The sequence below is a fragment of the Puma concolor genome, chromosome A3, assembly GCF_028749965.1.
Source record: "Puma concolor isolate L17-30 chromosome A3, mPumCon1.1.hap2, whole genome shotgun sequence".
NCBI lineage: Eukaryota > Metazoa > Chordata > Mammalia > Carnivora > Felidae > Puma > Puma concolor.
Window position 1 is genome coordinate 58,320,374 of NC_141669.1, and position 15,353 is coordinate 58,335,726.

Here is a 15,353-nt window from a genome sequence, read left to right on the forward strand (position 1 = left end):
AGTTATACCATGTATCAGTATTTCATTCCTTTTTATGAATGAATTATATCCCGTTGTATGGCTATACCACTGTTTGTTTATCCATTCATCAGTTGATGAGCATTTGGGTTGTGTCCACCTCTTAGCTATCATGAATAATGCTGCTACAAACATTTGTGTGCAAGTTTTGCTGTGGACATAGGTTTTCATTTTCCTTGGATATATACATAGAAGTGGAATAGCTGGGTATGTAGTAACTCTGTGTTTAATCACTTGAAGAACTGCAGGCTGTTTTCCAAAGTAGCTGCTGCATTTTATACTCCCACCAACACTGTATAAGAGTTCTGATTTCTTCACATCCTTGCCAGCACTTATTATTATCTGACTTTTTGATCTAGTCTTCTTGGCGGGTATGAAGTGGTTTCTCATTGTGACACACCATTCTTGAATATAAGTGATGAAGCCACACTTTAAGAATGAAAATATAATTTTTTGAAAAGTTTAAAACTCATGACTCTTATATAAATCTGAAATGAAAATGGGTCAACATTTAATCAAATAGGGGCACCTGCATGTCTCAGTTGGTTGAGCACCCGACTCTCGATTTCAGCTCAGGTCCTGATCTCAGGGTTGTGAGATTGGGTCCCACATTGGGCTGTGTGCTGAGCACGGAGCCTGCTTGAGATTCTCTCTCTCCTTCTCCCTCTGCCCCTCCCCCACTTGTGCACATGAACTCCCTCTCTAGAAAATTTATTTTTAATTAATTAAATTATTAATTTATTGGGAAACCAGTTAGATGGCAAAGCTGGTTCAAAGAACATTTTGAGAAACCAGGGTTTATATAATCCTTAAAAAAATCTTAGATTAAGATTGCTAGGTTAGAGACAAAATTGGTTAATGTCCTACAGGGTAAAAAACCATAACTTTTTGAAGTTACCAAGTAGCATGCTGGACCTGGATCATACCACCTTATTATTACACATTCAGGAACTTTTCAAGCCAGTCTCTCTTCCTCCAGCCAGTTTACCAGCTTACCATTTTTTACTGAAGAGATGCTACTATTTTTTACTGAAGAGATATTATTCAAATCTCTACCAGACACAAATGAACATGTTAGTAAGTAATTTTACAGAGTCTTAACCCTTAATTGATAATGAAGAGTAGGGGCACCTGGGTAGCTCAGTCAGTTGAGCGTCTGACTCTTGATTTTGGCTCAGGTCATGATCCCAGGGTCATGGGATGGAGTCCCATGGTGGGCTCCGCACTGAGAATGAAGCCTGCTTGAGATTCTCTCTTTTCCTCAGCTCCTCTCCTCCCACAGCCGCACTCACACACTCTCTCTCTAAAATAAAAAAAAAGAGAGAGAGAAAGAGAGAAAAAAGAAAATATCAAATGTCAACGAAGGGGGCACACAATTCAGCTATTGCTTGATCTAGAATATAGCATTTACTGTCCACAAAGTGTTGGGAGACAATTCTCCATGGGTCTCTCATGTTTCTTCACATCTTGTAAGCAGAGGTACCAATGGTATTTTGTTCTCTACTATCTTTTCAAGGATAGTATAGCCTAGAAAGTTGGAGACAGTATCTATTTCCAGTTTTGTATGCTATGCAATGTAATAAAGATAATGTCTCCCTCTGGAACAAAAGTTGAGCAATGGGTTTTCTTGCTGTCCATTATACAAAACTGAAGTTTCTTAATCTTGGGGTTCCTCTCTTGGAATGCAATTAGCTGCACGTGTAGGAACCACCCAGCCCTCATTATGTCACCTGGAGAAACTGGAGTCCAGGAACTAATACGAGAAAATAATAGTTCTCTGGCTACCGCTATTGCTATGAGTAATAAACTGTTCTTTGTTAGTAACCCAGGAGATTTGTCTTTGGTTAGCATCTATAAAAGTGTGTCAGACTAACTTGTTAGCTTGCAAGTGGGATAAAAATCTCAAATCCTTCATGGTTCTTGACACAAAGCAGTCATTTATAGACATTCATATTAATTGTTCAGTGATCGGGGAACAAATGTTTTAAGCACCTTACAATCTAATATAGTTGATTATCACTTATATATAGGTGCTTTGCAGTGTTTTAGTTATGACTTAGAAAATTGATTGGGAGTCTGGGGTTGATGTTTTACTTTTCTCCCTTTAAATACTACAAAAATAGGCTCGCGGTTTGGATTTTCACACATAGTTTCTACTCTTCAGAAGAGCATTTCTGATATTGTGTGGGAGATGCCTGTGCATTTGTCCATACTTATTGGTATGTGATTTGGGAAGTACCTTAACTAATTCTCTCAAGTGTGAGCTTACCATGGCCAAGTACTACCTCAAAGGCAAGAGTAATGCTTTCTACTCTTTTGCATCTTTCCCCTCCTCCTTGTAAGGTTTGGTAAAGTATCATCCAAATTTTATCAATCTTCCAATATGGTAGATTGTACTTTCCAAACATTGCGCGATGGTATCTCCTACCCCTCCCCCATTGCTCTTGTGCAATGTTAACTTGTCAGTCCCTCATCAAGAGGTGGCATCTATTTCTGCATCCCCTTGAATCTGGGAAGGCCCTCTTACTGCTCTGACCAATAGAATACGGTGGAAGTAACACAGGGGAAGTCCTTGGCTTTGTCCTTTAGTAGCCCAGCAGCTTCTGCTCCTGCTTCTTGGAATACTTGCTCTGTGGCTGCTTCCGGTCATAACTCAGCCTTCCTGTTGTAAGATGCAGGGACCGTGTTGAGGAACCACAAGCAGGGTCTCTGGGTAATAGTCTCAGCTGTGCTCCTGACCAACATTTAGCATCAACTGCCAGCCAGGTAAGTGAGCCATCTTGGATGTCTAACTTAGTTGAGCCTTCAGGTGACCATGGTCCCAGGTGACTTCCAACTGCAATCACATGAGAGACATCAAGCAAAAACTGCTGAGTTGAACCCAGTCAACCCATGACAGATAATAATAAATTTTTATACACAGTCATGGAGAACCAGAGCAAAGAGGCCCCTGAATAAAGAATTTCATTTGACCATGTGGTTCTAAACCCACCCTTGACTGCTTACAATCTTAAAAAACAGAAAGTGATTTTCATTCAAGATTTAGTATGGCAGCCTGTACCAGTAGAAGTTATTGAAGTATTCTTATGAATAAATGAATTATTGTATATAAAACAAATCACTATAAAGGAGAGGTCTTAATCCCAAGACTTTTTTAAAATTATCAATTTGTAGGGGCACCTGGGTAGCTCAGTCGGTTAAGCGGCCGACATTGGCTCAGGTCATGATCTCACGGTCCGTGAGTTCAAGCCCCACGTCGGGCTCTGTGCTGACAGCTCAGAGCCTGGAGCCTGCTTTGGATTCTGTGTCTCCCTCACTCTGACCCTCCCCAGTTCATGCTCTGTCTCTCCCTGTCTCAAAAATAAATAAACGTAAAAAAAAAATTATCAATTTGCTCATTTATAAATTAAACACTGGGAAATACCTCTTTCATTCTAATTTATCTGGCCTCTTGGGCATGGCCAAATATCCAGGCCAGAATCAAAATAACCTGTTTGATCACAAGTTTGAGCACAAGGAGGAGGATATTCTAGAACTGGTTTTGCTATTGTTGGGCAACAATTTGAATATGATGTTGTATGGTAGCCTAGCATGGAGGCTCATTCATCACTCTTTTTAAAGCTTTGAGAATGTTAGATTTTAATTCTGGGGATATTGTCTTCAGACCTCAGAGCATTAAGTGTTTTTTGTCTCAAAAATAAAAAATCACTCTGAAGCATAGCAATGAACAGCAATCTCTTGCCCACTCCTAGTCATTGGTCTTCACTGTGTGCCTCTTTCCTCTCACTCTTTGTGCTCCAGTCCTGCTAATCTTTCAACAAGTCCTCTTATACCATATTCTTTCCTGCCATAGGACTTTTGCACATACTATCTTATCTTCCTACCCCACCTCTCCATTTCTTCATCTTGATGAATTCATTATTTTGCCTCAGTTCAAACACAAGTTCCTCAAAAATGCTTTTTCTGACCTTTACGGAGTAGGTGAGGTGCCCCAGTTATGTGCATAACACAACATAGCACCCCATCCATCACAGATCATTTTGCAATTTCAATTACATATCCTTAATTGTGTAGTTACTTTATTTCTTTGAAGGAGTATATTTTTCACATGTTGATGGCACTAAGTAGCTTACTGTATACATTAACATGACTTTACTCTTCTACTGTTGTCATCAACATGACTCTACCAGTCCAGGCAACTCTTTACCAGGAAGATTAATGTTACACATGACTTATTTGTTGCATAAAAGGCTCATCTACCCTTCAAAATAAAACCTCAAATGACAATTTCTATTTCAAAACTCTTTGAGCCCCTGCCTCAATTGCTGTGTCTACCAACCATAAACTATTATATCATGATCCTTATCCAATGCTCACCAAGACTCCATCTCCCCCCAGTGAAAGATCCACCTTAAACCAGACTTTTAAAGTTCAATAAATAGCTCAATTTTTCCCTTAACCTTCTTTGAGATGCTACAAAGCTTATCTAGATAATGCTTTCCCTTAACTAGGTAAGCAACAAACTGAGTTTTGTCGTATCAACACATTGCTTTAATGATATGTTTGGAGAGGAATTTTTGATGGTGACATCGATTTGATGGTGCACATTTAATGTGGTAGCACTTCTTTTTTCCCCCAAAAAACTGTTATTAAATACATGATGGAAATCAACAGTGCCTTAGATTTGAGGAAATATAGTAGTTAACTGATATGTCTCTTATGATAATTTACGTTTTTCATAAGGGCATAGACCTGATCAGGTTTTTTGCATTGGTTTATCTCCATGTCAGAGCAGAATAGGTGCTTAATGCATAATTGTTGAATGAGTGAGTGGATGACAGACCAAGAGGGATCTCATGGAGTGCAAGGGCAACTCTTACTGATGAGACATCCTGGCTGAGAATCTTGGGGCAAAATGAATCAGAGAAGATAGCTCCACTTTCTCACGCTTCCATTTTAACCCAATTCCAGAGAACGTCACACAACTATAAGGATTTTACAAGGGGCTCTGAGAGTAATCTCATGTTGTCATACAGATGCTTATATACTAGTTTATAATTTTGATTTCCCCAACCTAGTTATGTTACATTGCAATTAGGTGAAATAGAAGTTGTCCACAGGGATGCCATTGTTTGAGAAGTGAATGAAAATGAGTTCCTTGTGGCCCATAATATGTCAGTGTGGTTTGGCTAATTGAAGAGTGAGGGGTAGCTAATAAGCCACCCCAAAATATGCCACTTTGGCATGAGGATTATTTTGAGCTGAAAGCAATTGAGAAGAAGCAGATCTAAGAAAAACTCTCTGTCCTCCCCTATTTGCCTAAAAGCAGGATATAAATTTCTAAAGATATACCCCTCTTTTTTTGTTTTTTTATCTGGAAGGACAGGATTTAATCATCAGAGGCAACTCTAGACCCTTATTAGCCCAGAGATGACACCAGAGGAATCTATGTAACCAACTTTACCAACTAGCCTTTGTCTTCCATTCATTCCCCAAATATATACCTTCCCACAATATGCTGCCAATAGAAACTCAGTCTTTTTCCTTTGTATACACTTCTCTAGAAATGTATTATTCTTATGTTAAAATGCTGTATGAGCCAAGATATTTATTTATTTATTTATTTATTTATTGAGAGAGAGAGAGAGAGAGAGAGAGATTGAGATTATTGAGAGAGAGATAGAGAGATAAAGAGAGAGAGAGGATGCATGCATGAGCAAGGGAGGGGCAATGGGTGAGGGAGAGAGAGAATCCCAAGCAGTCTCCATGAGATCATGACCTGAACCAAAATCAAGAATCAGATGCTCAACTGACTGAGTCACCCAGGCCTCCGTGTAAGAGCCAAGTTCTAAACACCCATTTGAGTTATTCATCTCTGAGTGCTTCCATGTGTATGCATGATGCACATGCTAATAAGCTTCTGTTTTTCTCTTGTTAATCTTTTTTTTTATCAGTTTAATTTATAGGGTCTCACCAATGAACTTAAGATGAATAGAGGGAAAAAGATGCTCTCCTAAAACAGCATCAACTGGAACCTGAGTGATCCTGTGAAGATGAGAGCATTACACTCATGGGTGGTGCCTTGGCAGTAGCACTGGGACATAAGAAGAGCCATTGCTGAGATTTGTCAGTCAGTAGTGTAGCTGATACAAGCCCACCGCTGCTTTGTTTGGATTTTTGTTTGTTTTTATTTTTTTAATGTTTATTTATTTATTTTGAGAGAGAGAGAGACAGACAGAGAGAGACAGAGAGAATCCCAAGCAGGTTCTGTGCTGTCAGCACGGAGCCCGGTGAGGGGCTAGATCTCTGAAACCATGAGATCATGAGCTGAGCCAAAATCAAGACCTGGATCCTCAATAAACTGAGCCACCCAGGGACCCCTGTTTGTTTGTTTTTAGAGAAAGGGGATGGGGAGACAGGGAGAGGGGCAGAGAAGGATAGAGAGAGAAGAGAGAGAAATAATCTTAGGCAGGCTTCATGCTCAGTGCAAAGCCCAATGTGAGGCTCCATCCCATGCCCCTGGGATCATGACTTGAGCTGAAATCAAGAGTTGGATGCTCAACCAACTGAGCCAGCCAGGCACCCGAAGCCCATCACTGTTATACACATATTAGAATATAAGTGACCAGGGGTGCCGGAGTGGCTCAGTTGGTTAAGCGTCCAACTTCAGCTCAGGTCATGATCTAGTGCTTTGTGGGTTTGAGCCCCAGGTGGGGCTCTGTGCTGACAGCTCAGAGCCTGGAGCCTGCTTGGGATTCTATGTCTCCCTCTCTCTGCCTCACTGCTGCTCACGCTCTATCTCTCCCTCTCTCAAAAATAAACATTAAGGGGTGCCTGGGTGGCTCAGTCAGTTGGGCGTCCGACTTCGGCTCAGGTCATGATCTTGTGGCTTGTGGGTTCGAGCCCAACATTGGGCTCTGTGCTGACAGCCTGGAGTCTGCTCCGGTTTCTGTGTCTCCTCCTCTCTCTGCCCCTCCCCTGCTCATGCTCTATCTCTCTCTGTCTCTCAATAATAAATAAATGGTAAAAAAAATTAAAAAACATTAAAAAAATTATTAAAAAGAAAAAAAAAGAATATAAGTGACCAGAAGACTGTGACTTGCTTTTCCATAGGGCTTATTTAGAAGCTTCACTCACTCAACATTTACTTAGCACTTAAAACATCTTAGGCACTATGTAAAGTGCTTTGAAATATGAATATTTTTTGAAGAGCACTTTAAAATCTTTGTCCTGGAATGCCTGGCTGGTTCAGTCGGTAGACCATGTAATTCTTGATCTTGGGCCGGTGAGTTCAAGCCCCATGTTGGGTGCAGAAATTACTTAAAAAAAGAAAAGAGAAGAAAAAGAAAAGCCTTGTCCTGAATATATTCTATTATGGAGCAAGATGACTGATGACTGATGACTGTGTGTTTAATATAATTAACTATTTATTAAAATATATTTTTTGATTTGGGGGTGCCAGGGTGGCTTAATGGGTTGTGTCCAATCTTGGATTTGGCTTAGGTCATGATCCCAGGGTCATGGGATCGAGCCCCATGTGGGGGTCCACACTGAGTATGGAGCCTGCTTAAGATTCTGTCTCTGTCTCTGTCTCTCTCTCTCCCTCCGCCCCTCTTGCCCACTCATGCGCTCTCTCTCTCTCTCTAAAATAAAAAAATAAAAATAAAAAATATATATATTTGTTGATTTTATAAACAAACACTAGTTATTTATAGAAAATCTGTTATGGGCTAAGCGCTGGAGGCGCTAAGTAAAAAAATCCTCAAGATGCCTAATGGAAAGCAACAATATTCATGCCAACAGAGTGTTGAGGGGCCCAGCAGTGTGGTGGTGGGAGTTCAGAGGAGAGAGGGATCATGTCCTGGGTGGTCAGGAGAGAGTTCATGGAGATAAAGGAGACTTTAAAATGTACCGTTAGAATGGACAAGACTCTAAAATGTACCTTCCTGGGGCGCCTGGGTGGCGCAGTCGGTTAAGCGTCCGACTTCAGCCAGGTCACGATCTCGCGGTCCGTGAGTTCCAGCCCCGCGTCGGGCTCTGGGCTGATGGCTCAGAGCCTGGAGCCTGTTTCCGATTCTGTCTCCCTCTCTCCCTGCCCCTCGCCCGTTCATGCTCTGTCTCTCTCTGTCCCAAAAAATAAATAAACGTTGAAAAAAAAATTAAAAAAAATAAAAATATAAAATAAAATGTACCTTCCTTGGAGGAAGAGAAAAAGGAGCTATAGCTCAGGGCTAGATGCCCAAAAGGGAGACAATTTTGAGGCGTCTTCCACAGCAGTTGTTTTCACAAACATCACCTTCCTTTAATCATCTTAAAAAATATAGGGGACAAGGATGACAATGAGGTCTTTCCTCTCAGGACATAAGTATTACAGTTGGAACAATCAGAAAACAACAGAAGATGATAGGGAAGGAAAACACTGGACTGAATATAGTCAAGTGTGGTTCAGCTCTGGCTTGCTGGAGGATTTCTGGGAGAGATTAGCCTTCGGTAACTAAATCCAAAAGCCTCTCTGATTGAGATCAGATAGGTAGGTGAGAGCTGGGGAAGGTCAGGCTGTGAGAGGTGAGCTCTGAAACAGGTTCAGATAGGTGCACCGAGCCCTTAGTCACAGGTGTTACACTCGTCTGTAATGGTTCTGAGACCTATTTAGGGAATTGTTTTTATCTGATTATTTGACACACCTGTGGCATGGCCCCTGCCCTGCCATTTGCTGAACACTGTGGTGACCTTGGCAGCACCTTGACCTGAAAAATATTCCAAATTGGGGACAACTCCATGGGAGGTAGAAGTCAGAGAACTAGGTGTGCAGACAGAGGTTCTTTTTGGAATGTTGAAGGCCTGGAGTTCAACATCTATGGCAGGCATAGCACATTTTAGCCATTCCTTTCCTTTGCCCTTTCTTCCTGCTGACCATGCCTGTGTGGACTGGAGTTTCTTATCTATTAGGCTTTGACACATTGTTCTTCTTTATGGAAAGATGGACTGAGCTTTATTTTTGGTTGAGAATAAAAGAAAAAGATTTGAGTAATCCTAGAGCTTACTAATGAGGCAATTCTTTCCTGAGGACCCAATCAATGAATATGTTGGATATTTCTTAGGTATAAGGCACTGTGCTAAATGCTGGTGGGGAGGGATATAGAGTTGATAAAGGTGTGGTCCCCGCCCTCAAGGAGCTCATAGTCTATCTGGGAAAATAAAATATATACATACAAAATTATAACTAGGGGCATTTGGGGAGCTCAGTCAGTTGAGCATCCAACTCTTGATTTTGGTTCAGGTCTTGATCTCACAGTTGTGAGATTGAGCCCCATATCAGGCTCCACGCTGAGTACGGAGCCTGCTCAAGATTTTCTCTCTCCCTCTCCCTCTGCCCCTCCCCACAGGGTGTGCATGTGTGCTCTCTCTCTCAAAAAAAATCATAATAGTATATAGAGTTGTCTAATAGAACTTTCTGTTCTAATAGAACTAATGATGGAAATGTTCTTTAATGTGTATTGTCTAATATGGTATCCACTAGCCTCTTGTGGCTGTTTAGTACTTGAAATGTGGATAATGCAACTGAGGAACTGACCTGAATTTTTAACTTAATTTTAACTCATTTAAATAGCCATATGTGGATCATGGCTTCTGAATTGGATAGCTTTGTATGAGGTATGACATGAACACTAACAAAAGAGCTGAGGTAGATAAGAGAAGACGAAGGTCATCTACTTCAGGTTGATGTAGACAGAGAAGGCTTCCAGAAAGGGGTGTGATTACAGGTGGTCCTTAGGAATACGTAGCATTCTGAGAGAAGAATATGTAGAAGATAGCACTAGCTTCTGGGAACTTTCTCAGCACTGTTGTGGGTACCAGAGAGTAAATATTGAACAGAGTAGAGTCCTATTTTGGTTTTCATTCGTCTATTGTGTTAAAAAGATGGTTGGATTTTATGAGGCAATTATCTCTCTTTAGTGCCCTTTGACACTTCCTCTCCAGGGGTCTGAGCAAATAATCTGAAGGGCAATGTGAAGAGCACGAGAATGGGAGTCAGGAGACTTGGGTTCTATTCCTGCTGTGTCATTAACTCACACACGAGTTTAGGTTTTTTGCTAAAAAGAATCAAGGTTTCTTTACTAAATGTTCTCCAGGTTTCTGTCCTGTGCCAGTGCTCTCTGATTCCTGTTATATTTTAGTGGAACAGAATGGTGCAGTCCAATGTCACCCAACTTAAAGTCTTGCTCAGGGTGGAGAATGGAACTCGATATGGGGGGTGGAGGATATACGGATGCAAGAGTCTATGACCTCAACACCCTTCTGTTTTGGAGGAACAAAGCAGAGGTAAAGAAGTAGTAAACTCACTTCTAAAGTCTCTCACCCCTAAGCTAATAGGTGTGGAAAGGTGGAATAGAAGAGGGAATCACCTTAGAGTGAAGTAGGGATGAGTTTAATGTATATTGAGAGTATATATTTGGGGTAAGATTGGGTATGGGAAGAGGGTGTCTGAAAGAAGGGGGTGGTGGTAGCTGGGAAGTTCAAGTCCTGGAAACATTTTCCAACTTTGCAATTTCCCCTAAGACTTTTCGCCATTGCTGCTGCAGATCAAATGTGGTACATTGGAGCCATTGACATAAAGAAATGTTTCTTGCACAATCACTGGACATCTTAAATGCAGGATTCTGTCTTTGACAAAGGCTCTTTTGACCAAACTCTAGTCAGGCTCCTTTGAGCCCTCTTCTCAAACAGGTCTCAACCTTGGCTTATAAAAATGACCGACTCTCAGCATAAATGATTTTATCTGCTCCCATACACTAAGAGATTTGAACAAACACCAGGATAGTTTCTAACTGCTGAAGACCATGTCTTTGGGATGACCCAAGCCTGCCTGAGAAAGCTCAGTGCTGCCTGAGGAATTTATTGTTTGTTCTAGGCAAAACATGGTGGCAGGGAGAGAGGTCTCCAAAACCCCTTTTAGAGTAGTCACTTTAGAAAGCTTGCAATTATAAATCCTTCCTTGCTTCCTGTCTCTTGGAAATGCAAACATTCAAGGAGATAATTCTCACTCTCAGCCCAGTGGGCACTGAGCACCTTGCTTTAATTTGCACTGCTGCTTCCTGTCATAAAGATGCACAAAGTTTGTCTTCTGGATAAGTGCCAGTTAACAAACCCAGATGGCCTAGACACATGGACTAACCCCTAGACATGTGTTAACCCTGTTAACACCTCTCAGTGCCTTTTCCTTAGCACATGCCAGCTTTAAAAAGTCTAGCTTTTATTTTAATGATGGTGAGTTCAGTTCACACTGGGCCTTTTTCCAGCTATCGCAATAGTTGTTATTGATGAAGTCTATTCCTCTTACCACTTTAACTTTTGTCTAGTTTTGTCTTTTTTGTTTGTTTGTTTGTTTTTAAGTGTATACATTACTCAGTGCTCTTGATGATAAGTGTACTCTTTAATCTCCATCACTTGTTTCACCCATCCCCCAACCTCCCTCCACTCTGGTAACCATCAGTTTGTTCTCTCTAGTTAAGAGTCTTGGGGGTCCCTGGGTGGCTTAGTCAGTTACGTGTCCAAATCTTGGTTTTGGCTCAGGTCATGATCTCACAGTTTGTGGGATCAGGCCTCTGTTGGATTCCATGCTGAGAGCATGGAGCCTGCTTGGGATTGTCTCTCTCCCTCTTTCTCTCTGCCCCTCTCTTACATATGTGCATGCTCTCTCTCTCACTCTCTCAAAAATAAATAAACTTAAAAATTTTCTTTAGAAAAGAGTCTGTTTCTTGGTTTGTTTCTCTCCCTTCCCTCTGCTCATTTGTTTTGTTTCTTAAATTTCATATGTGAGTGAGATCATTTGGTATTTGTCTTTCTCTGGGTGACTTATTTTGCTAAGCATTATACTCTCTAGCTCCATTCATTTTGTTGCAAATGGCAAGATTTCATTCCTTTTTATGGATGAATAATAGCCCATTGTATATTTATACCATCTCTCCTTTTCTTTTTTTATGTAGACTTCATGCCCAGCACGGAACCCAATGGAGGGCTTGAACTCAATGCCTGAGCTGAGATCAAGAGTCAGATGCTTAACTGACAGAGACACCCAGGTGCCCTGATATACCACCTCTTCTTTATCCATTCATCTGTCAGTGGACTGTTGGGTTGCCTCTATAGTTTGGCTATTGCAAATAATGCTGCAGTAAACATAGGAGCATGTATCCTTTTAAATTAGTGTTTTGTATTTTTGCGGTAAATATCCAGCAGCGGAATTACCAGATCATATGGTAATTCTATTTTTAATTGTTTGAGGAACCTCCATACTGTTTCCACAGTGGCTGTACCAGTTAGCATTTCCACCAACAGGTAAGAGGGTTCCTTTTTCTCCACATCCTCACCAACATTTGTTTCTTGTGTTTTTGATTTTAGCCATTTTGACAGGTGTGAGATAGTAGCTCACTGTGGTTTTGATTTACATTTCCCTGGTGATGAGTGATGTTAAGCATCTTTTCATGTGTTTGTTGCCCATCTGGATATTTTCTCTGGAGAAATGTATGTTCGTGTCTTCTGTCCATTTTTTAATTGGATTATTTTTTTTTGGGTGTTGAGTTGTATCAGTTCTTTATATATTTTGGATACTAACCCTTTATCAGATATATCATTTGCAAATATCTCTCCTATTCTGTAGGTTGTCTTTTAGTTTTGCTGATTGTTGCCTTCATGGTGGAGAAACTATTTATTTTGATGTAGTCCCAGAAGTTTATTTTTGCTTTTGTTTCCCTTGCCTTAGGAGACATATCTAGAAAAATGTCGCTTACAGCCAAGGTCAGAAAAATTACTGCCTGTGCTCTCTTATAGGATTTTTATAGTTTCAGGTCCCTAATCCATTTTGAGTTTATTTTTGTGTATGGTAAAAGAAAGTGGTCCAGTTTCATTCTTCTGTACATAGCTGTCCAGTTTTTCCAACACTATTTGTTGAAGACACTGTCTTTTTCCCATTGGATACACTTTCTTGCTTTGTTGAAGATTAACTGTGGGCTTATTTCTGGGTTTTCTATTCTGTTCCATTGAACTATGTGTTTATTTTTATGCCAAAACTATACTGTTTTAATTACTGCTGCTTTGTGGGGCACTTGGCTTGCTCAGTCAGAAGAGCATGCAACTGTTGATCTCAAGGTTGTGCATTTGAGCCCCACGTTGGGTGTAGAGATTACTTAAAAATAAAACCTTTAAAAAATATCACTACCACTTTGTAATATAACTTGAAGTCTGGAATTGTGATACTTCCAGCTTTGTTATTCTTTTTCAAGATTGCTTTGGCTGGGGCACCGGGCTGGCTCTGTCGGTAGAGCATGTGACTCTTAAGCTCGTGAGTTCAAGCTCCACATTAGGTATGAGCCTACTTAAAATAAAAATAAAATAAAATAATTCTATTTAAAAAGTGCTTTAAAAAAAGATTGCCTTGACTATTCAGGATCTTCTGTGGCTTCATACAAATTTTAGGGGTGCTCTAGTTATATGAAAAAATGTTGGTATTTTGATAGGGATTGCATTAAATCTGTAGATTGCTTTGGGCGGTGTGGACATTTTAACAATATTTCTTCTTCCAATCCATGAGCATGGAATGTCTTTCCATTTCTTTGCATCATCTTGAATTTCATTCATCAGTGTTTTACAGCTGTCAGAGTATAGATCGTTCACTTCTTTGGTTACTTTATTCCTAGATATTTCATTATTTTTGCTGCAATTGTAAATGGGATTATTTTTTTCATTTCACTTTCTGCTGCTTCATTATTGGTGTATAGAAATGCACTATATTTCTGTAGATTGATTTTGGATCCCGTGACTTTACTGAATTCACTTATCAATTCTAGTAGTTTTTTGGTGGAGTCTTTACGGTTTTCTGGTTTTGTCTTTCTTTGACAATTGTGTGTGTGTGTGTGTTTGCTGATATAGAAGGGGAACAATTTCTGGTCATTCTAGCACTTCTACACCAGGGCAGCTTTAACTTTGCCCTCAAACTGCATAGCACTGCCAGTCTTCCACCTGCACCCTCTCCAATGCCCCTCTCTTCTGTTCTCTGGCTTTAATTGGGGCCTTGGTTTCCATGCTGGCAGGTAAACTGGATGTCTCTGAGTCACTTTTGAGCTCCTCTCCTCCCTCCACACCTTCAGGTTCTATTCTCTCTGGAGTCTCCTCTCCTTCCATTCTGGATGCAATTTGCCCTAGGTCAGGACACATCATCTCTTGCCTAAGTGAATCTAATTACCTTTTAACTAATCTCCCTATCTCCAGTCTCCACAGAACTCTAAAGTGCTCCTTTTAGAACACTGAGCTGGAAAAAAAATAATAAATAAAAACAATAAATAGGGGCGCCTGGGTGGCGCAGTCGGTTAAGCGTCCGACTTCAGCCAGGTCACGATCTCGCGGTCCCTGAGTTCGAGCCCCGCGTCGGGCTCTGGGCTGATGGCTCGGAGCCTGGAGCCTGTTTCCGATTCTGTGTCTCCCTCTCTCTCTGCCCCTCCCCCGTTCATGCTCTCTCTCTCTCTGTCCCAAAAATAAATAAAAAACAGTTGAAAAAAAAAATTAAAAAAAAAAAAAAACAATAAATAATAAATAAATAAATAACTGAGCTGATCACCTCACTTTCCTTCTCAGAACTTTTCTTGGCTCTCTCCATGACCTATTGAACAAAGTTGAAACTCCTTAGCAGGCATTTGGGGGCCCCCATTACTTGCCTTGACCTAAACACCTCCTCCCTTTTCTACCATGGAAACTGTGATTTCTATTTCTTAAACATGTGCATCTTCACACTTCTAGGGTTATGCTCACATTCTTTTGTCATTCTAGGATAAATGGCTCCCTCTCCCCCATTTCTGCCAATAATCAGTATTTTATTTTTTTCGAGGCCTGATTCAAATGTCACCTTCTTCATGAAAACATTCCTAATAGTGTGAGTCAGAATTGTTTCCTTCCTCTGTACTTTCAGCTCATATAATTTTTTTGAAAGTCAGGTTCATAACTGAGATATAATTTATACACAGAAAAATTCACCCCTTTTAAAGTGTATATTTCTATGAGTTTTGACAAGCATACATAGTTGAGTAACTTATCATTACCACAATGAAGTTATAGAGTATTTTAGTGAAACCAAAAAGTTTCCTGTGTCTCTTTGTAGACAATTCCCTCCTCCCATTCCTAGTTCCTGGCAATCACTGGTCTGTTTTTTTGTCCTTATACACCTTATATCATTTAAATAGCATTTCCCCCTATAGGCTTCATTTGTGTACACATCTTTCTTTCACTGGGTTGTAATCTCCTTGCAGGCAGAGAGCTATAATCATTCACCTTTGCATTGCTCATGG